Raw genomic sequence first — 21,559 nt, 5'->3', positions numbered from 1 at the left:
TCTTGAGAAAAACATTCTTGTGTTGCAAAATTGGCAAGATGATTTTTAGAAGACTTAGATTTCAGAGGGGCCGAGAAAGAATGTACAATTACAAGTTTTCTAATATAAGTGCTCTAAGACAAGGGAGGTCAGTAGTCTAGTCAGTAAGAATCCCATCTAAAATTTAGTCAGGTTGAAAACAACTTTAAGGCTGTCTTGGCCAATTGCTACATAAAAACAAAAGTGAAATAAATTCATAATGGTAATGGAACCAACAAGTGTTCTGGAGGCCTTTTGTCTTTTTTCTTTTCTTTCCCAAGTAGAGCCTCCTGCAAAGTGTAGTCAAGTCTTAAATGAAAAGAAAGTATTTATTCAAAGTAACCACAAATATGCTTTTTACCTGTTTTTATTTAAGGATGGCAAAATTAAGAAGGCAAATAAAAGGAATAAATCAGTGAAGACCCATAAATTGAAGATTTCATTCTATTTGAAACTAGAAAATAATAATAATAATAATTTTTTATTAAGGTGCTTTCTTCAAAGGCCAGGATTCTAAGGAAAACACCTTCAGGTACGAGTTGTGTAGTGTAAATCATGGTCTTAATAGTGTTAAGTTTGTGGAAAAATTTGTATAATATCCTAAGAGATTTTTTTAATATTTCAAGTTTGTGGGCCTCCACACTTGTTAAATCAATAAGTGGGGTAAGAAAATTGTATTTTTAGTAGCTCCAAGTTTATAACTAATGAGAATTCATGTTCTAAACTTCGTAGATTAGGGACCAATTGTAACAAGAAATTTAAGAGATTTGCATGGTGTTTTATGATTATTACATGGTTCTAAAAAATAACAAGAAAAGTATAAATACTGACATTTGAAAGTTGTTAATTAAAATTAAGAAGTAAACCTAGTGGGCTTTTTTAGTTAAAAGCAATTTTCCTCAAACACGTTTATTTCAAGCAAAACAGTTAAATAAATACAGGGAGAAATGTCTTTGGAAAGTGCACTAACTTTAGTGGGATTGTTTTAACAGCTCACTGCTTATAATTTACTTGGCTCTGATATAATTGATTTAGATTAGTTGTTTCTAATCATGGAATTCTTTGATTTTATGATGGAGAGTACTATGCATAAACATATTTAATATGGATGTCAAGATTCCATCATTATTGGTTGGCAAGGACTTAAGTATGAATTTAAATGTTCTTTTACATTAGGCTCAGTAATTTTCATCATTTCATTGTTTCTTTTATTTTCCTAAATGATTTTCTGTGATTTTGTTATAAAATGATCAGTTTATAAATCATTTGTAAGAATCAATAATAATTGATAAAAGTGAGGAATCCATAGTTTATTTTTCATGTGATCATTTTTTTGGCAATGTTTTCTATATTCTTTTTTGTTATTAGTTGCTCACATGTTATCTAGTTTTGAATTCTTGAGCATATTAGACTTTTAGACTTTAAAAAAATCAAAGATATTTATTTTTCCAACATAAAAGCTTTTGGTTCTATTTACCCATTTTGCATAATTTCATTGAAAAACTGTTGTCCTGTTCTGTCAATCTCTATCACTTTTGTTTAAAGCATCTGGTATAACAGCTGTCTCAGTCTGTGTTTTGCTTGCCTCCTTCCCTTTCCTTCTTATCCCCTCCTTTTCTATTATATCCCTTGCTTGTCATGTCTCAATATCATTATCTTGTATCTTAAAATGACTCTTTTAAAACACTCTCAAGTACTATTCCTGCTTGAATTAGATTGTTGTTTTTTTCTTCCAGAAATTATCAGGATTATTGCCAGCATGTGTGTGGGTGTGTGTGTGTGTGTGTGTGTGTGTATATATATATGTAATATAGTTATATGTAAGTATATGTAATAAAATCTAAAATCAAAGGTAAATTGATCAATTGTTGTCACCCAAAATTTTAGAAAAGTGTCATGGAATTTGGACTGTGTGACTAGGAATTTGAAGTACCAAATTCTTTCTTTATTATCCTCAATTCTAAATTTTAAGTTTAATATTAAAAATCATATGAGGGATTTTGTGAGGTGGATATAATACATATTTGTTCTGTATCAAAAACTTTGAGGATTAGAAAAAAATAAATGTATGTAATTGGAATTTTGCTTTTCTACACATATAGTTTATGTTACAAATTTTGGTTAACTGAAACATGGTGTGTTCTAGAGAAAATGCTTTGAAGTCTTCTGTATACTTTTTAATTATTTAAGTCATTCTTATTGGTCCATGCCACCTCTTGCTAATAAATATATATACAGGTAGTTGCCAATGTCAAAAATATAAAAGCTAAATTGGTGCCTTTACTGCTGAAGAGCTTTGATTCCTTTCTATTGCTCCTCTTGATCTTGCCAAGTAAATAATTTGTACAAAAACTGGGTCTTGTTGCTTTGTCAATGGTTAAATATTTGTGTTTCAAATAATTTACCAGCTATATAAAATAGAATAGAAAAAATATAGCCAATTTTTTTACACACAGTGATATCAAATGATATGACTGTTGCAACACATGCTGTTAGCCTTTTTCATGTGTACTCGAGCAGAGGAATAATTTCTGACACAGTAGGACTGGTATTTATCAGTTCTCCAAATTATCTGTAGGAAATATTTCAGGCACAATATACCAAGTTAAACATTCCACATGAGCATATGAAAATGAAGGTATACCGGGCTTACATCATGCAGCAGATGTAGTTAGACATAAATGCTGAAATGCAAAAAGTCAGCAGAAAACACGTTAAAGCTTCAACAAATACAGTACCCTTAACAAAAGCACTGCCTGTACGTGTGGCAAATAATAGCAGCTGGCTTTTCAAAAGGCAGGAACCAGGCAGCAGGGCTCTTGAGCACACAAGCAGACAGCCCACAGGTAGCTCCATTTTATTAGGTTAATTGACAAAATTGTTTCTAATTAAATTAATTAAAGATGGGTTGGTTTCCCCCCAAGGTGTGTCTGTAAAAAGGCTGAATATGCTGTTGAAGACAGTTATTTGAACTCATGTTCATGTTTAGTGAAGTTAAATTCCTATTTTCAATAGCTGCATTTGGAAAGAAAATGTAAATCTGAGAATGTTTGTTGCACTTTGTTTCTTTTCTTTCCTCTTGATAGCACATTTCAGTCCATTTTAGCACTAATACATGTCCTGGATAAAGTTAAAATGTACACATTAACACATATGAACATATTACATGTACAAACTAAAGTAGGTCCACAGCTCTTGCAGGTTCGATGTGTATGATTTAGAGTATCCATGAGCAGTCCTGAAGAACCATGGTGTAACTTTACATTTGTGATAGTATCCAGATGACCACTTAAATCATAGTCACCTAGTTGAAGTATAGAGCTAGATAAATAATCCAGAACGTGGGTGAAGCCAGTATGTGATATGCAAGAAATAAAATGGAGAGCAAAAGTAAGTGTCTACTTTACTTCCAAGACTTTGTGGCCTACAGGAAATCATCCTCATTTTATCTCTACAATTATTTTTTGTGCATTATCATTAGGTAAAAATGCTTTGAAAAGAAAGCTCCTTCTTAGTTGGAATGGAAATTAAGATTTACAAAATGAAAAAGGTGTATTTGAAGGTCTTGAAATGTCTTATTAACTGTTAGTGCTGTGCACTACTACTACTGTTACATTCAATTATCAGTTTATTAGAGTAGTTTACAAATACTGTACTATAAAACCCAGAGGATTGGTTATAGGGAAGAAGCCAGTGGTTGGAGGAGAGTGAGGGAAACGTTGGGAAAAATATTACAGTAAAAATAATTTATAATCTGGAAGAATTCCAGAGGATATACAGATTTCTATGGCGGCTTTTTACTCTATATCCAAATGTCCAAGCTTGCATACATATATTGGCTTGTATAGTTTATGTTATATGTGTGTGTGTATATATATATGTGTGTGTGTGCATCCGTATGTTTATAATAGTTAAACATAAATATATGTCTATAAGATATACACATTTTTAAATACTATACATATGTGTGTTTATAAATACATATATACATAGATGTATATATATATACACCTGTATGTGTGTGTATATACATACATACGTATACACATATATTTACATATATAAATAGATACTCATATATGTGTGTACATTTATATACATATATAATTATATATAAAGAGAGAGAGAGAGAAAAGTCAAATTTTCAAAATGGTCTATCGTGGCATTACATAATATGCCATGATAAGCCAATACATTGGAGCTACTCAGAAAAGTTAGAAGGGCTAAAATAGGTATAGAGAGCCAGAGAGTCAATTATATTGCTTCTAATTTGTCTTCCCACTGTATTACCTGGGTTCTGCAAAACACAAATAGGAAATTATTGGCTTAAATATCTCTGAAATTAGATTGCAGGTTCACCTCTTTCAACTTCTCCAGAGATTGCATATTGTGACCCTTCAGGTTTAAAGTAATCCATTATCTTTATTCTGACCCATGGTCCCTGGATCTCTTCATATCCAGCCATTGGCAATACCACCATAAACAAATTTGTGGCTTGTATGTACTTTATTTAGTTCTGATGTTCTATTCTGAATCACAATATTCTGAAACCAGGAAAACTCTTTTTCCTCCTTTCTCTAATATGCTACCCATACAAGACAATGACTAAGAGTGATATAATGTACCTTTACATAAAAGATGTACCTTTTTTGTAACTTAAAGAGAGTTGAAGTGCTTTCCTAAAGTTATAACTTGATATTTAATTATTTTAATTAGAAAGATTTCCCAAGAGGAAATTAAAAATTATTATAACCATATGTGATTTTAAAATATATTCTTTCATCATGCCTTTTTCCAAGGAAATGACAGAAATGTTGTATGCTGTACATTTTAAAAGAAATGAAAACACACCTTAAAACTGTATTCAAATTCATTCAATTTATTTAAGACTTACCACATCCTAGGAAAATAGTTACAGAAAGATTTCTTTCTTGACGTGTTTTGAGTCTAGTGAAAGAGACAGTCAATAAAAAATAAACAAAAAAAATGAGTAAGTTTTATATTATATCTCTAGTGGTGCTTTGGGAAAAACAAACTTGTTTATGGTGTAAGGAAATTTTGGAAGACTGATGGTAGGCAAGTGGTTTTGTCACACCAAACAGAGTGATTACGGTTGGATGTGTTAAGATTTAAAAGACATTTTACTAGATTGTAATTTCAGTTTCAAATACTGCATATTTGTATGTAAAAAAATAAAAACAAAGAAAAGGTAGAACATGTAAAGCTGTTCTCTACTCCAACATCAATGACTCCATTATGCATTCCTTAAATTTTACTATGCCTTTTTTAGGTTTCACATAGTTTTGGAGGGGCCTTCAAAATGATGTTTTTGTATTATCTTTCTACATGTATTGATCTACCTATGTCAAAGATGCAGAAATTTCAAATACAACTTCCCTTTATAAATAAAATCCATTCAGCACTCCACAGTGGACAATGCTTTTTAACTAAGATACAAAAGATCAGCGAATTGAGCCATTTGTTTACACAGAAAAATTTGCTAATCTAAAAACATTTTCTAAATAAAGATTTAAAAGCATAAAATAAAATACTTCTAACCAGGAAAAATATGTAACAGTTCAGATCTTACTGTAAAGTATCTTTTTCCCAACTCCCCGAAAGACAGATAATGCTAGTTTATTATTTTTCTTCTTGAAATCATCTTTCTATACATACAGTCAACTTCAGGCACTAGATTGTCTTATAAATATTAATTTATAGCTAATTAGTCGTTTTATTTGAAAGAATGCTGCAAATGTCTGGTCTGTCAAAGCATGCATACTAATTATAAGTAAATGTACCTTCACAGTCTTCATAAAGAAATGATAGTGTAATCTTATACTGTCACTTCTTATTGGAATGGATGATGCCTGGCAGCTCTGTGTCAAAACGAGTTGTCAGAGGGGATTACATCAAAGACTCCGGTTCTTAATTGACAAAACAATAAGACAGAAAGACAATCCACAGTTTAATGGATAGTCACATTTATATGGAGTTTCCAACACTTCATTCTACACAATTAGTAACTTTATATCTGAATAGAAGAAATCTTAAATTATAGACCAGGATTTGGGTCCCTAATGGCACATATTAATGTGGCCTTGCTTATATTTGATTTGTTTTAATCACCATGCAGCATGGGTAAAACTACACTTTATTACTCACAATAATTTTGTTTTATTCTAGCTCTTCTTGTACTTCCATAGTGTTGTAAAGTATTTAGAAAAATATCTGGTAGATAAAGTGGCAATCTGCTCTATTTCAAATCTTAACCATATACCATTAGGCACAGCATGGATGGAGCTCTCCTTTCTTTCAATTATTAACAGATTTCTGTGAGGTACTAGGTAGAGCTTTGGAAGAAGACTAAAAAAATATTTTAGCTGACAAACTAATGGTGTCTTTTAAACTTCTAATTCTAACACTTGACTGTGTTAGGACGATAGTAACTGTTTGTATGTATTCACTCCACACAGTCACATTACAAGGAAGATATTATTACTACCCTTAATGTTTAGATAATAAAATTGCTGCTTAGAAAGCTTTAATTAATTGTCCTAAATCACACAATATAAAAGTGAAAAATACAGGTTTGCATATGAATCAGCTTGTAATGAAGGCCCACAGTCTTCATCAGGGTGCAATATTAGTTTATAATGTTAATTTATATATTTTTCTTTTAAGAGAATTTCTAACTTTATATCAATCCAAAGAAATTCTGGAAATTTTTCAAATGAGAAGTAAGCTTTTTATGTAAACTATAAAATAAGTAAAGATGTTTGAAAAGTTTGTAAAATACATGTATAACTACATGCACAACTAAAATTTGAAACTCACTCTTTTCTTAGTATTATGTTCCTTCCTCCTATTATATCTCTTAGTTCTCTAATCACCCTCAATTTGCTCCAGTGGCACCAGACATAACTTATCACAGTTGACGTTAACCTTGATCACCCAGCTGAGATAGTGTTTGTAAGGTGTGTACAAATTTAAATTTGTCTTGGAAACCTAGAGAATCCATGTGAGAAATGCCCACTGGCAAATTAAAAGGAACGTTTGTTGGAACTATAGGAATTGGAGGAGGAGAAAACTTTTCAATTCAAATTGTGGAACTATTGCTTTGAACAGAGTTATCAGGGGCTTTTGCTGGTTTATCTGTTTTAGGAATTCTATGAGATGTTAACATGTCAATAAACATTGGGAATTTTCAGGAGAAACCATTTATTTGGCCAAAAAGAAAAATAAATGTATTTTCTGTGTCTAAAACTAGTCAAACATTTTCATTTTACACATGAAGAAACTGGCATTAAATGCTAATTAATTCATTCAGCCAGGCATGGTGGCTTATTCCGATAATTCCAGCATTTTGGGAGGCCAAAGCAGGTGGATCACCTGAGGTCAGAAGTTCGAGACCAGACTAGCAAACATGATGAAACCACATCTCTATTAAAAATACAAAAACGTAACAGGCATGGTGGTGGGTGCCTGTAATCCCAGCTACTCGGGAGGCTGAGGCAGGAGGATCACTGGAACCCAGGAGGCAGAGGTTGCAGTGAGCTGAAATCGTGCCATTGCACTCCAGCATGGGCAACAAGAGCGAAACTCCATCTCAAAACAAAAACCAAAACAAAACAGCTAATTAATTTATTCACTAACTGTGGACTGAGCACCTCTTTTTGGGCAGTAGTGATGCTTTGTTCCTTTGATACAGTGGTAATCCATACAGGGATGCTTCAGCCTACACAAATACACAGGGCTCCTTACACCCTGCAGCCTTCAATAGATGGCAATTTGGAAGCATAGCACAAGTAAAATAGTATTGCTTATTTTTAACTTACCTGGTTCTTAAGTATCATATTGCATTGAAAAGTATCATATTGCATTATTTGTCCTATGGTCGAGAATGGACACACACTTAGAAACAAATAGTTACTCACTGGACTTGGCTTTATTATAAACAAAATGTTAAGGTTGAAAATAAAATTTTGGAGCAATAATAGAAAATAAATTATGTTTCTGTTTTACTTTTCTTCCTCTGGAATACGTACTCTGGTCATCAATGTAAAATAAAATAAATCAAAAAATATAGCACAAAAGAGAATTAGGGCACAACACAGGTTGTACCTAAATAAGTGAATGAATCAGCATATCTATTTGTTTGATGTAGAAGACAATTACATTATTACACTTCATAGAATAAACCTTGTTAACAAATCATGTGCATTGTCCCTCTATTTCTATTCAGAGGATCACACTGTTTGACTACATTTTTGATAAGTATTTCCATTTGCAAACTCAGAAATCAGAATTGTACTTCTGTTCATTTTGCTCCTCTCCCTAATGCTATTTAGATTAATAAGATAAATACCATTCTAAGTCATTTGCACTCACCGAGGTAAAGTACATGGAATGAAAATTTATTCTTTTCATTCAATACAGTTCTCACTGCAAGGAGAAAAAAGAGTAAATGGGGAAAAAAAGAAATCTCTTAAGGTTCTATTCTGATTCGCATCATTGTATTTATATTCACTTTAATACTAAAAATATGATTATATTACCTAAATATCCTAATCCCTAAATCTTGTTTTGCAAATGTTCTGAATTCCATCTTCATTTATACCAATGCCACTTACAGACTAACTTTACTTTTGAACCTAAAGTCCTTTACACTTTTTTCACTTCAGTTGGCCATGCAATATTTTTGCTTCATTTATTCAAGAGGTTTTCTTTCAAAATTTAGTCTTAGTCTTAATAACTAATGTACATTATTTTCAATGTAGTAGGATTGTGCTGAACATGTCATTTACCGCTTTCAGTCATCTTAGTTAGGTTGCCAGAGAAAACAAATACAACTTATTAAAGTATTAATTATTTACATATTATCATGTTGTGAGTGAAATTGAACTGACTGAAATACAATATGTCTAGGATAAGAATTTTAGAACCGGAAAGAACTGAGTTGATAACTTGGTCTACTACTCATTAACTGTGCTCTGCCCTTGAGAAGTTAATCCCTAACTTCAGTTCAAAATCTATAATATAATGGTAAATAGATTTTGCAGTAATAAATTTAAAATGCATGAAAACTTGGTGGGATAATATATCCGAGTTTTAATCTGTGTGCTTTTCTCATCCCATTTTCTATCAATTTTACTGCATATTCTTTGTCATTCTCTACCCCTAATAGTTGGCTTTGAGCCCTCTATTACAAGGGAAGCATAAGAACTGTGAATATTGCACTGGTCCAAAAGATTCATGTTCTTTTTTTAAAAAAGAGTTCTTTAGGCAGCAGAAGCTAGATTAACATTTATTTAAGTAAGTAATAGCAAAGAAAGGGAAGGAACACCAGAGCCTTGAAAATTCAAGTTCTCAAGAACTGGAGAAGAAAAATATCTTCATCTTTGGTGAGAGAAGTCTATAGATGACCAAATATGGGTGGTTAGGTCCAAGTACCAGGAATCCTGTGAAAACTAACTCAGGGCTAATGCTTACATTGTGTTTCCATCCTCCGGCCAGCAGCCAACCAACTGCCTACTGATTTTTCATCTTGGAGTAATGAATTCCTCATTGTATCTGGGAGATTTTTAGGGCACTAATATTTCAACAAATCTTCAAAGCCTATGAAATAGAGGTTGAAAGAACTTGGACTTCTTTTTATATAATAGTACGCAAAGGGAAAGTTTAGCTCCAAAATAAAGGAGAATTCTTTTGGATTTTCTTGCAATCTAGGCTGCAGTATAATGGATATTTGCTTCTCAAAAGATCTAGAATGAAAGACCGGTTTTATTTTTCCAATATGTTATGAACTAATAACTTTGGAAAATACAGTGGAATATGCCCTTATGGTCAGAGGTAGAAATTGTTGTTGGTAGGTTTTAAAATATCAAGATACATACTGCCCCAAGTGTGGTATTCAAAATACATATATCAAAAAATCATGTATTTGTATTAAACTAATAGCATAAATATTTGATAATCAACCACTTAAAAGAGACAAATCAAACTAGTAAAACAAGCATTGTTTTATTGAGAACATTCTGTTATGGTTAATTACAAAATAATTCATTCTAAAAAACTTTGCTATGTGTAGGCATGCCTCAAAGATACCATGGGTTCAGATTCAAACTACTGCAAAATAGGAAATACAACAAAGCAAATCACATGACTTTTTTGGTTTTTAAGTGCATGTACAATGTTACATTTACATTATACTATAGCCTATTAAATGTACAATGAAATTATGTCTAAAAGTAATTTATATACCTTAATTACATAATCTTTATTGTTAAAATGTGCTAACAAGCATCTGAACCTTCAGTAAGTTATAGTGTTTTTGCTGATGGAGAGTCTTACATCAATGTTGGTGGCTCCTAAGTGATGAAGTTGGTGGTTGCCGAATGGGATGAATGTGGAAATGTTTAAAAAACAACAACAACAACAACAATGAAGGCTGCCACATGGATTGACTCCTTCCTTCACAAAAATTTTCTGTGTAGTAGATGGTGCTGTTTGGTAGAATTTTACCCAAGTAAAATTTTTTTCAAAATTGGAGTCAATTCTCTCAATCCTTCCCATTGCTTTGTCAAGTAAATTGATAATATATTCTCAAATCATTATTGTAATTTCAATGATTTTCACAGAATCTCTACCAGAAGTAGATTCCATCTCAAGAAGGCACTTTTTTACTCATTCATAAGAAGGAACACTTAATCCATTCTAGTTTTGTCATGAGATTGCAGCAATTCAATCACATCAACAGATTCCAATTCTAATTCTACTTCTCTTGCAATTTCCACCAACTCTGCAATTACTTTCTCCACTAATGTTTTGACCCCTCGAAGTCATAGATGAGAGGTGAACTAAACTTTTTCCTAACCCTTGTCAGTGTTTGTTTTTTGACATTCTTTCATGAATCATGAATATTCTGAATGAAAACTGGGATGGTGAATAATTTCCAAACTGTTTTTAATTTACTTTGCTGACATACATCAGAGGAATTGCTATCTACAGTAGCTATAGCCTTTTGAAATGTATTTATTAAATAATAAGAGTTGAAAGTGAAATGATACCTGAACCCATGGGCTACAGAATATATGTGGTTTATTAACAAACATGAATACAATATTAAATTTATTGTACATCCCCATCAGAGCTCTTGTGTGAATAAGTGCATTGTCAATGGGCATTAATATTTTGAAAGGAATCTTTTTTTTTTTCCTGAGCAATGAGACTCAGCAGTGGATTTGCAATATTCAGTAAACCATACTGTAAACAATGTGCTATCTTCTGTTTGTTTCATTTATAGAGTTGACTATAGGACTTTGTTGTTCCATTCATCCAGGTAAAGTAGAATTAGCATAATCCTTAAATGCTCTGAGATATTTGGTACAGTAAATGAGCATTGGCTTCAAATGCAAGTCATCATCTGCATTAATCCTAACAAGAGTGTCAGACTGTCTTTTAAAGTTTTGAGGTAGGGAGTTGATTTATCCTCCTTTCCTGTTATTAAAGTCCTAGATGGTATCTTCTTCCAATAGAAGGATGTTCTATTTATACTGGAAATTATCTGTTTAGTGTAGCCACCTCTACCACTTCATTATCTTAGCTAGATTATCAATTAGCTGTATAATTTTCTGTAGCTTACATCATCACTTGCTGCTTCACCTTGACATTTGGCATTATGGAGATTGTGAGCCAACTTCATGAACCAACAATCTCTGCTAGCTTCCAACTTCTCTTCTGCAGGTTTTTCACCTTTCTCAGCCTTCATAGAATAGAAAAGTGTTATGGCCATGCTCTGGTTTGGGCTTTGGATAAAAAGAATGTTGTGGCTTGTTTGAGACTTAAATGAGGTAGGAAGAAAGAATGGGGAATGGCTGGTCAGTGGAGCAGTCAGAACACACATAATATTTATCAATTAAGTTTGTCATCTCACATGGGCTCAGTTCTTGGTGCCTGAAACAACTAGAATTGTAACATCAAAGGCCACATATTACAGATAACCATGACAGACATAATAATAATTAAAGTTTAAAATATTTCAAGAATTAAAAAAACGTGACACAGAGACATGAAGTGTGCCCATGCTAGTGGAAAAATAGTGTCAAAAAATCTTCCTGATGCAACGTTGCCACAAAACTGTAGTTAGTTATAAAAAAGTATCTATGAAGTACACTAAAATGGGGCATGCCTATAATTTCCAAGGAAAATGAACTATTGTGTATGCACTAAACATTGTATAGATTTTGGAAAGGAATGTTCAGATTTAAAAGGATTGGTTGAAAGATACATTAAATTAAATTTAACCTAATAGAAAGTGGCATAAAATTGAGGAGTTAAATTTTTCTATTGTAATAAGAGTTTTAACTGATTTCTTATTAGTGAAAATTATGGGTATTTTAGAAATAAAAATTGTTCCAATATAGACTTTTGAGAAATAGCTTTGGAATAGAATAGTTAAGTTTTTCTTCTCATTGTATTAAGCAGCTGTATAGGTACTCACAATCTTTGTCACATCTTGCCACTGGTAAGAGATTAAATATCACAGTGATCTAATGACATTTTCACGGTTTCAATCACTTTGTCAGTACGCATTTTTAGTTAACTTCAAGGTTATTTTTTGAGTAAATAAAAACATTTTTCCAGTTTATTCATCCTGCTATTTTATGTACTTTCCTTGAAAAAAGTAATTTGATGTTATCTGTTCTTTATTAAATCACAGTTGCCTTGCTGAACTGTAAATGAGCTTGTAACAATTCAAGATCTGTGAAGTACACTTGAATTAAAAGTTGTCTGCTTTTATTGAAGAATATGCTTGTATATTTGGATCAGTGAAAGGTAAGACGTATTAGGAAGACAGCTGTTTTAGAAATATAGCTCAACATTAGGTAGCAACAGAATTGTACTACCTGGACTAAAACTATCGAGGGAAAAGGTATATTCACTTAGCAAAATATGATAGATTGTAGAAACATCAAAATTGTTTTGAGTGCTGAGTCTGACATGTTAAAACGTTTAGAGACTTTTCAGAATATTTAGCAGTTCAGTCTTGAAGATGAGTTAAAAAAAGTATCAGGTAAATTATATCATTATTTGTTCCTTATAGAAAACCGATTGTTCTCACTTTGTTACATTCAGGGGCAAAGTCCTATGTAAGAATGGAAGCCTAGCCTGGTGGCTCACACCTGCAATCCCAGCACTTTGGGAGGCCAAGGCGGGTGGATCATGAGGTCAAGAGATAGAAACCATCCTGGACAACGTGGTGAAACCCCATTCCTGCTAAAAATACAAAAATTAGTTGGACATGGTTGCACATGCCTCTAGTACCAGCTATTCGGGAGGCAGAGGCAGGAGAATTGTTTGAACCCGGGAGGCGGAGGTTGCAGTGAGCCAAGATCACACCACTGGACTCTAGCCTGACAACAGAGCAAGACTCCATCTCAAAAAAAAAAACAAATTAATTAATTAATTAAAAAAATAAAGAATGGAAAAAATATGCTATTCAATTATTATTATATGTATTATTATTCCATACTTGACACTCCTTAGCTAAGAAGAAGTAGCTAATTGTTAGACTTAGGGGGAATCTGAGATGGAAATATCTTATGAGTTTCACTTTCCTTGAGTCAGAAACTGGTGTATATTTTTTCCTACTGTGACTTAATGTGACTTAAGTTTTCCTCTTAGAAACTTTCTTCCTTCTAGTGATTTTAAACCTTTGGGATACTTTACAATCTTTTTCCCTCCTCCCTCCATCTCTCCTTTGTTTCTTTCTTTCTTTCTTCTATCTTTTTCTCCCTTTCTTTTCCTCCAATACTAAAACAGCATCATCATACTTATTTTTCATTCTTGGTTCTTCCTTTAATCAGAACAACGAAGGTGGCCTTTGGAGTATAGCTTATCTTCTGTTTCTTTATCTGGGTCCTGATCATATTCATGAGAAATCATAGAAGTATTGAATTAACATTTGTAATTTTTTTCTATGTAAAATTGCAATAGGATATTTTTAAATGGCCTACATTTAATCTGGATTGAGCATTCAAGCTTTACCTTCTTTGATAATAACTCTAAAATTCCTTTGTTTTATAAAACATCTCATTTCTGATTGCCAAGCCCATCATTTCTCATTCAATTCAATGATTAAACTCTCAAAGTTATCCAAGTTATTCTTCTTATATTTCCACCATTGTTTTGTTGTTGTTGTTAAGTTCTTTATTAGCAATGATTTACAAATTGATTACTACTAGAAAACAGTATGTAATGTCATATTAAAGACAAAGATCCCTAAAAATTTTAACTTGTTCAAATTGACTGTATATGAGGACATATAAAAAAACTTTAAAGGTGGCTTTAAATTGTTCATTCCCAGTCTGAGAAATAAAAGGTAAAAATTACATTGCCACCATGAGAGTGAGAATGCTATCAAAGACTACTGAAGTTGCAAAATAAACTCCCATAATGAGGCTTCCATAGAGGGAAGGTGAGTAATATACCAAGAGGAACAACAGCAATGGATTGAAACATAGTATGTCAAATTTCATTAGTTTATTAAGACACTGAAATATTGTAGATGAATTTCCACTGGTACTCTTGAAAATAATAACTTGTTTGAAAAATGGCAAATGAAAGAAAACAATCAAATATTTATCTTGATTTTTATTTATAAATCTGCCATAGATAACCAAATAATTCTCAATAAATAAAATGTTTCTCTCTATAGAATTATTGCACTTAGTAGAAAAAGAAGAAAGCATAGAAAAATCCCATTTTATAAACTCCTAATAAAATTCTTAATTTAGGCAATAATAATAGTCTCTAGTATGACAAAAACAAAGAAACAAAGCTTATTTGTACCTCCAGATGAAAAAACAAAAACTGCCTATAAGACATTCTTGCAAAAAAAAATCTAACCTGGATCTAATTATCGTCCTTATATTTCAAAAGTTTAGAAAGACAGAGGAAGGGATAAGAAGGAGGAGGACGAGGAAGAAGAAAAAGAAAGGGAAGATTGAAGAAGCTGTACATTTTAAAGATGTGAATCATGAGCTCAAATATTTTTATTCAAACTTAGAACTTCATAACTTTTTTATCCTAATATGTTAAATTTTACATCTGTAGCTCCTGTCTCTTACCTGAAAAACCTGGTGAAAAAGCTGAAAATTTGCATGCCTCCAAAATTTATATGTTGTAAACTCATCCCCAATATGTTGATATTAAGAAGTGGAGCCTTTGGAAGGTAAGTAGATTATGAGAATAGAGCCCTTAAGAATGGGATTAGTGCCCTTCTAAAAGGGGTCTGAGTGAGCTTGTTTTCCCCTTTGGCCTCCTGCCATGTGAGGGTGCCTGAAGAAAGCACCATTTATAAAGCAGATTGGCCTTTACCAGACACCAAATCAACTGCAGCCTTCTTGTCAGACTGCCCAACCCCCAGAACTGGGCTATACCCAGCTACGCCATGGGAAAGAAACTGTCCAGAGCCTGGGAGGCACAATCCATGAACCGGTGTGTGTCTGGTGGTTGTAATATTGAGTCAAAGAAAATTATTTTCAAGACTTGAAATGTAGTATTGTTTGTTAGGTTGGGTTTTAGACTTACTTGAGACCAGTTATTCCTTGCTTTCTTCTTATTTCTCCCTATTGGAATGGAAAAGTTTATTCTATGTCTGTTTCACCATTTTATGTTGGAAGCACATAACTTACTTGATTTTGCAGTCTCACAGCTGGAGAGAGATTTGACTCAGGATGAATCACACTTGGAATTTCACCTCTATTTGATTTAGATGATATTTAGTGGCCAGGGCAAATGCTATGGTCTGAATTTTGTATCCACCCAAAATTAATTTGTGGAAATCTAAACCACAGTATGTTGGTAATAAGTGTCAGGGTCTTTAGAAAGTGACTAGTTGTTGAGATTGATATTCTCATGAATATAATTAGTGTACTTATTTAAAAAAGAGATCTAGGGGAGCTTACCTTTCTCCTTGCCTTTCCACCATGTAAGATAAAACAAGAAAGTGCAATTTGTGAAGCAGAGAACCCTCCTCAGACACTGAATCTGCTGGTGGCTTAATCTTGAACTTTCCAGCTTTTAGAGCTGTGAACAATAAATTTATGTTGTATATAAGCTACCTAATTTAAGGTATTTTTTATAGCAACCTGAATGGACTAAGACACAAAGATAACAAAAGGATTGCCCATATGCACTGACTTGTTTATTCTGCTGGCAGGTAATTTCTTTTTTCTTTATTATTTATGATTATTATTTTACTAATTATTTAAGATATTTCAAAACTACTATAAATTTTAAGAGTGCAAACTTCACACATTCATACACTTTAAACATTTTCTGCCATCTGAACTCTTTCTATCTCTTTTAGTTCAATTCTTATTGCTGTAATTTTATGCCAATTACTTCTAGTTGAATAACTAAACTAGATGAATATAGAGTTGCCAAGGCAGCATTAAATCAGTGTTCCCTTGCACAGCTTTGCAGCAGATGTCTTGTGCCCATCTGGCTGATCTGCTGCAAATGTTCCTTTGCCCTTATCTTAATTAGTTCAGACTACTAAAACAAAGTACTATAGACTAGGTGGCTTATAAACAACAGGAATTTATTTCTCATAGTGCTGGAAGCTAAGAAGCTAAGAAGGACCAAGATGCAGGCAGAGCAGGTGTCTGGTCAGGCCCAGCTGCCTTGTTACACATGGCCATTGTCTTAGTGTATCCTCACATGGCAGAGAGCAGAGAGAGAGAGAGAAAAAAAAAAACAAGCACTCTCAAGTCTTTGATAAGAGCACCAATCCCATGTATGAGGCCTTTGCCTCATAACCTCAGTACTTTCCAAAGACTATACCTCTTAATGCCATCATACTGGGAAGTTAGATTTCAACATATGAATTTTGGAGGAATCCAACTATTCAGTTTATAGCAGACTTCTTGTGATTTAAGGGAGTGCTGCTTAATCCTAATGCATACAACTGAGAAGACTGTAAAAGTGAGCATTCTGACTTAGCAGATTTGAAGTGGGGCTTTAGTTTTTTGCATCTCTAATAAGGTTCTAGGAGATGTTGCTGCTGTTCGTCCCTGAATCACACTTTGAGTAGCAAGAGTTTAAGATTTTCTGCAATAAGGGATTTTTTTTTCAGGTGAGTAATATGCTACATTTTCTCTCTTTATCAATTTTCTTGTGTCTGGGTACGTAATTAGCAGTACCAAAATTGAAGTAGTTGCTTTTCCTGGGTTTGTTGTCTGAATTTTCTTATTCGCTTTACTAATGCTTTCTCTAAGTTGTCATTGGTAAGATGGTCCTCTGCAAAGTGTCCATCTTCATTCCTAGTGCATGTTCTGTCTTATTGGTCTACCTCCTATACCTTAGCCATGATGGTCAGTGCTTTCAGCTCAGGGAAGCTTAATATATTGTGACAGAAAGTAATAGTATTCTATCATGTAAGAAGGTGGGAATCACCACCACCTGCAATAAGAAAGATGTTACTGGGTTGCTTTCAAGGAGAGATCTCTAACTTCATCTTTTCCTGACTCTCATCATTTTGGAGGTGGCCTGACTTTCACCGTTATGGAGGTAATCTGGTGTGGGAAGATGTATTAGGGTGATGATCTGCTGCATATGTACTGCCTTGCACTACAACACCACCTGTGACATTTGCAGCCTCTGTACTTAATTCACGTCAAGAACATCAAACTTCAAGCCTTTCCACCTCGTATACCATAGAGTTGCTTCCTGGTTTACCTCCTTTATGACAATCTATTGCCATTAATCTCTTTCTTACTGTGTTTCAGTTAATTATGTCTTTAATATTTCTCACAGTAGACATAACTGAAAGATGTGGATTTGAAGTCACTGGGAGCTGCTGCTTTCTCTGCTCCTCACCTCTTCCCAGGGTGCAGACCTCATTTTCTGAGATTGAGAGAGATCCAATAATGAGTGTCACCTGGGTTCCTTCTCCATGGCTCAGTCATGAAGATGATGACGAAGACACACTGTAATGCCTGCAGATCTCCTTCTTGGTGACATTGATTAGGCCAGAGATGGTGGATCCATTCAGGGATTTCTCAGACTCAGCCGGGGAAAAAAAGCAGGTTTTAAAAACGTTTATGAAAAATGTTTGTGAATTCAGAAAAACAGGATTGTAACTTTAGATCGTTTATTAATACCTAATGAACACTTTTCTTATCTATAAAATTATTGAAAAACAATAATTGTAAAGGTACTGGTGTTTTATCTTTTCTCTATTTTCTGATGATCTTGGATATAAGGTCACCTATGGTGAATGAGGAGCCAGTAGTTTCTGGAGAAACTTTTAAGATAATGTATGTTCACCTTTCAATATATGGAGATAGGCTACATAAAACATCTTGTAACATTAAACACACTGGAGTTCACTTGATAAACAGAGAAGCTATTTCTAGTAAAACATCTGATGGGTGAAAATATCTCCAACGATAAGGTTTAAGCTTCTTTAATAGTAAAGTGTATTCTGTAGTAATAGGCTTTGGGAAAGTTCCAGTGTTTGTAATAAAGATGAGTTGAAAAGTTTAAAATAAATCAGCAATATTATATCAATGGATAAAGGAAAAATCATACCTCGATAGTACTTGATAGAGGTTCTTTCAAATGTGATTAAAATAATATCCTATTAAAAGTATCAGAGTGACATGATCTTTATAAAGTGAACATTTATTTTGCTATGCCCGTGTTTCTGCCATCAGAGAAAATATGATCATGAAAAGAAATTCCTATAAGTGGCCATAAAAAAAATACATATTTTACATTTAAGAGAACTTTTTTTTTTTTTTAATAATGAGTGATACTGTTTAGATGAAAACCCTTTCCCTCCTATGGTCTTTGGAACTTTCCTTCTACTATATTAGCTGTCTCAACTAGTATTAGGAGAGTGACGGCACTGACTCCAAATCTTACCTGTTAAATAACTCCATAACAGCAGCTGAAATTTCTCGGGCCAATTTTGTACTTAGAGATTACAAGGTGGTTTCTGCTTCCATTTGTTATCCTTTCCAAATTCAGTTCACTGATCTACGTACTGATTCAGCCAAGGCTATTGTGCTATTTGTCTTGCCATAAATAAGATGGATAAACTTTTTAAAATCTCTTTTAGCTTAATTACATTTGAACTCCTTTGGATTATAAGAAAAAGAGTACTCCCCTTTCTGTGTCCATGTGGTCTATTGGGGGGAAAAGGGGAGGGCCAGTGGGAGGGGGAGGTGGGGAGGGATAGCCTGGGGAGAAATGCCAAATGTGGGTGAAGGGGAGAAGAAAAGCAAAGCACACTGCCATGTGTGTACCTACGCAACTGTCTTGCATGCTCTGCTCATGTACCCCAAAACCTATAATCCAATAAAAAATTTAAAAAAAAAAAAAAAAAAAAAGAAAAAGAGTAATACTTCTCCAAGATCTGGCAATATTATCTTGGTTCTTTTAGGGGGCCCGGGGAAGCAGGTATAGAGCAGAAAAAAATCAGTTGAATAAACTTTTGGGAAAAGACAAACGCTGACCTTTTTGTCCTTCCGTGAGACTTTTAATTGATTTCCATGGTTTCAGCAACCTCTTCCTTCCATTCTGTCTGTCAAAGCAATCTTTGCAGTGTGCATATTTGATCATGGTATTCCTCAGCTAAACAAACAAGCAAATGAACAAAAAGTGTTTCAATTGCTTTCTATGGCCAGTTAATGGAGCCCATAATAAGAGCCTACCTTGAAGATATTTCAGGTTTGGTTCAGACAACTACAATAGAGCAAATATCACAATAAAGTGAGTCATGGAAAATTTTTGATTTCTCAGTGCATATAAAAGCTATGTTTATATTATACTGCAGTCAATTAAATGTGCTCTAGCATAATGTCTAAAAAATGACATATGTAACTTTATTTAAAAGTATTGCTAGCAATTTTATTTAAAAGTATTGTTGGGGGTTGGGGGTAGTAAAGGGTTAGCAGCAGGTGGGGAGATCGGGGTGGGGGGGATAACATTAGGAGAAATACCTAAAGTAGGTGACGGGGGGATGGAGGCAACAAACTACCACAATATGTGTATACCTAGGTAACAAACCTGCAAGATCTGCACATGTACCCCAGAACTTAAAGTATAATAAAAAAGGATATTGTTATAAATGATCTGAGCATCCAGCAAGTTGTAATCTTTTTGCTGTTGGTGAGCCCTGTCTTGAAATTGATGGCCTCTGACTACGCAGGTGTGGTGGTTAGTGAAGGTTGGGATAAATGTAGCAATTTTTTAAAATGAGAAAACAATGAGGTTTGCCACCTCAATGGACCCTTCCTTGCGCAAAAGATCTATCTGTAGCATGGAAGGCTGTTAGATAGAATATACCTACAATAGAACTTTTAAAATTGAAGTCAATCTTTCAAACCCGGTTGCTGTACCAACAAAGCTTAGGAGATATTATAAATTCATTGTTGTCATTTCAACATTATTTACAGCATACTCTCCAGGAGCAGATTCCATCTCAAGAAACTGCTTTCTTTGCTCATCTGTAAGAATCAATTTTTTACTCATTCAAGTGTTATCATGATGTGGCAGCAATTCAGTCACGTCTTTAAGCTCTCTCGCTACTTCTGTCACCTGTGGAGTTAATTTTTCTACTAATGTCTTGAACCCCTCAAAGTCATCCATAGGATTAAAATAAACTTCTTTCAAATTCCAATTAATGTTGTTATTTTGACCTCCTTCTTAAGTCCCAAAAGTTCTGAATGGTATCTAGAATGGTAAATTCTTTCCAGGAAGTTCTAATTTACCTTGCCCAGATCTATCATAGAAATTACTATCTATGGTAGCTATAGCCTTCGGAAATGTATTTATTAAATGATAAGAATTGAAAGGTAAAATTCTTGAACCATGAACTACAGGATGAATATTGTTTTAGCAAGCATAGAAACAATCTCCTTGCTTGTCTCCATCAAAGTTCTCAGGTGACCAGGTATATTTTGAATATGCAACAATATTTTAGAAGAATATAATTTTTTTTCTGATCAATAGATCCTAGTAGTAGGCTTAAAATATTGAGTAAACCATGATATGTTTTCATCCAGGCTTTGGTGTTTTATTTATGGAACACTGGTAGAGTGGATTTACCATAATTTTTTAAAACTGTAAGCTTTTTTAAATTGAAAATGAGCATAAACTTCTACTTCAAGTCACCAGTTACATCAGCCTCTAACAAAAGAGTCAGTCTGTGCTTTGATGCTTTGAAGCCAGCCATTAACTTCTACTCTCCAGCTGTGAAAATGTTAGATGGCATTTTCTTCTGATAGGAGGCTGCATCATCTATACTGCAAATCTGGTTTTAGTGTTCGACCTTCATTAATCATCCTAGTTAGGTCTTCTGGATAATTTGCTGTGATTCTACATCAGCACTTGCTGCTATGTTCTGCACTTTCATACTACACTTATGCCTTCTTTTCACAAACCGTATTTACCAACCTCTGCTAGCTTCAAACTTTTTCAGCAGATTCCTCACCTCTCACACCCTTCACAGAGTTGAAGATAGTCA

The 21,559-nt window shown here is 33.6% G+C and overlaps 1 long non-coding RNA gene across 1 annotated transcript; it reads left to right on the top strand.

The window, feature by feature from the left end:
- The first annotated feature begins 16,553 nt into the window (after nt 1-16,553).
- LOC128931512 (uncharacterized) lies at nt 16,554-19,427 on the top strand. The gene is made up of 2 exons (XR_008479907.2): nt 16,554-17,161; nt 17,842-19,427. It is a non-coding gene; the product is annotated as an uncharacterized LOC128931512 (long non-coding RNA).
- The last annotated feature ends 2,132 nt before the right edge of the window (nt 19,428-21,559 follow it).

This window comes from Callithrix jacchus, chromosome 3 (assembly GCF_049354715.1).
Source record: "Callithrix jacchus isolate 240 chromosome 3, calJac240_pri, whole genome shotgun sequence".
Lineage (NCBI taxonomy): Eukaryota > Metazoa > Chordata > Mammalia > Primates > Cebidae > Callithrix > Callithrix jacchus.
This window is presented reverse-complemented; position numbering and strand designations above follow the sequence as displayed.